We start from the raw sequence: 3023 nt of genomic DNA, 5'->3' as shown, positions 1-3023 counted from the left end.
GAACTGAACTCGTGTGTTCCAGCTCTATCAGATGTAGATCTTTTGAGAAACGCATCTATTTAACCTTTCTATTAGCGGCCATTCAGTCTGTCACCGGCAACTCAACTTTCTTTGTCATTCAACGAAGATTTATAACTAGAAAAAAGCTGTATTTGTACAGACAAATTTTGTAGTAAATCTTTATATTGGTGTGTCTTGAGCTATTATTGGTTAAACAGGCAGTCAGACAGCATTAGATGCCCCAGATTGATCAAACATCTCTAGAAATCATCTTTATATTTACTTTATTTTTTACATGCATATTTTCTGTTTCTGTATGCTAATCTTTGTGTTCTATCTGAGGGCTCCTGTATATTAATGTACCAAGCAAATGCAAAATCCAAACCATGTTTAATATACAGGGACTTCTGGAAAAGAACCACGACCAAACAGCACCGGGTGGAGAACTGTTCAAAGCTCAACTTGTAATAAAGAGAGATTATACTGTGTACAACGTTCAGTGTAACATTATATTTCACATTTATAGTTAGTGTTTATGTTTGTTTATGGTAGTGTATAAGTGCTTTGGTTGCATAGTAGATATTCTACATCAACTGGACCGTTTCTGTTACTTAAAGTCAACATAAAAAAGTGTGACTCTATCCTCCCTAGCAACTGGGCCAATTTGGTTGCTTAGGAGACTTGGGGCCGGTTGCATAAACATAGCCATTAACTTAAGACTGCATCTAACAATTAGTTTGACTAGCTAAAGACGCCATAGAAAGCCTGTTGCATAAAACAAGCTCACAGTTGTCTTTAGTAAGACAGTTTAATTTGCATTGCATTGTGGGAAAAATAAGACAGTGAACAGCTTTAAAAAAATGGCCGACAGTGGACGCTCAATACATTTTTTATTCGCTGAGAATATTTGCTTATTAGAGGACTACAGTGCTTCAAAATGTATTTTAATGAACACATTTAGTGATTTAACCCAAATAATTAAAAACACATTTTGTTACCATTTTTCAAGTCAAAGTCTTCAACCAAGTCTCAACTCAAGCCCCTTTCAGCCCCCACTGGCTCAGCTGAATGTAAACATTCTTTATTTTTATGCAACTGATTGAAAAAATAAGATCAACATTTTAGACGACTAACTAGTAAGACTAGTCTAAAACAGCTTTATGCAACCGGACCTTGAGGATGCGAACTCGTGACTCTTTCCTCACTGCGCTACCCAGGCTCCTCTTCCATAGACTTAAATGCTTCATAAAAGAGTTGTGTGCCATGATCCAAACCAACCAGATCTGAGATGAATCACAACATCTCAAACTTTGTTTTGAGGCAAAAAGTTTTTGAAAATTGGACATAAAGACAAAGATAAAAGGATGTGTAATTACCGTCTTTCATGAGGGCACGGACTACAATCCCATGATGCATTGCGAATGATGTCGTTGAATAAAAAAAACGATGGGAATATATTTAAAACTATTGATTTTAGGTTGTTTATTATAAATATAGAAACAATATATTTTACATTTAGTGGAAAATATCCCCATATGTACAAATATATAAGTAGTTTAATCGTGAAGGGAGAGTGCGTCAGGGGAGTGGATGGTCGCTCGGTGACGCATTTCGCGGGTTTCTTTGAACGTGGCTCTCTGATTGGTGGATATGTCTCTGCTGTATATGGATGGGTAATGTGGTTGTTTACCATGAACAAGATTTTTAAACAATGAAGTTGAGTGAACGCTGATGGATGGCTTCAACGGAAGCATATCATTGATGAACAACGTCGAAGATCATGGTAGGTAAGTTATCGTAAATCTGTCTCTATAATATTAACAGAAACAAATCCTTTACCGGTCATGATAAGTGTCTTCGATTGGTCCATTTTGAGAAGCGCTGAGAAAAGTAACGCGTGTCATGTGACATCTCGGTCTAACCTCACAATGGAATGAATACACACAAAAAATCAACTAAAACTCGTTTTTCCGCCTAATGCTCAGTTTAATAAAATAAAATAGAAGTATAAAATATAAAGACTTTCCACTTCGCAGGGTGCTACAGCATTCAAGAGCAGCATCTACATGTTGCACCTTCTGCAATCATTTCAAATAAATAATAAAAAATACATTAAAATAGGACATTTCTGTAAATAATCTGTGGTGATATGTAACATTATTCCGGCATTTATCTTATGATATAATAGTAAATAATATAGTAAAAAGAGGACTAAATAATGTTAAACCAAATGTTGCACATTCAACTAAAACCCTTTTGCTGATAACCTGAATGTTTCACAGATGCTGCTAAAAGATAAAGATGAGTATTTGTGAGTGTTTGTGTATCAGGGGCGAAAAGTTTATCAAAATGTTGGGGGGGACAATAAACACAACAATTCTCAAGAGCAATTTTTGAAGGGGACACCAAGGGGTTTTTTTTTTGTTGTTGCCCCGTTTGCATTTGTATTATTTTATTTCTTAAACAATTATTTTAAGAATATATCATTATATTATTTACAATACACATATTTTAATGATATTTTAGGGGGGGACCTAAAAGTGTGCATGTGTATGTATGTGAGTGTGTGTGTGTGCATGTGAGTGTTTGTGTGTATGTGAGTGTTTGTTTATTTTTGTGTGTGTGTGTATGTGAGTCTTTGTGTGTATGTGAGTGTTTGTTTATTTTTGTGTGTGTGTGTTTGTATGTGAGTCTTTGTGTGTATGTGAGTGTTTGTTTATTTTTGTGTGTGTGTATGTGAGTCTTTGTGTGTATGTGAGTGTTTGTTTATTTTTGTGTGTGTGTATGTGAGTCTTTGTGTGTATGTGAGTGTTTGTTTATTTTTGTGTGTGTGTATGTGAGTCTTTGTGTGTATGTGAGTGTTTGTTTATTTTTGTGTGTGTGTGTATGTGAGTGTTTGTGTGTATGTGAGTGTTTTTTTATTTTTGTGTGTGTGTGTATGTGAGTGTTTGTGTGTATGTGAGTGTTTGTTCATTTTTGTGTGTTTGTATGAGTGTGTGTGTGCATGTGAGTGTTTGTGTGTG

The sequence above is a fragment of the Xyrauchen texanus genome, chromosome 47, assembly GCF_025860055.1.
Source record: "Xyrauchen texanus isolate HMW12.3.18 chromosome 47, RBS_HiC_50CHRs, whole genome shotgun sequence".
In the NCBI taxonomy this organism is placed as follows: Eukaryota; Metazoa; Chordata; class Actinopteri; order Cypriniformes; family Catostomidae; genus Xyrauchen; species Xyrauchen texanus.
This window is presented reverse-complemented; position numbering follows the sequence as displayed.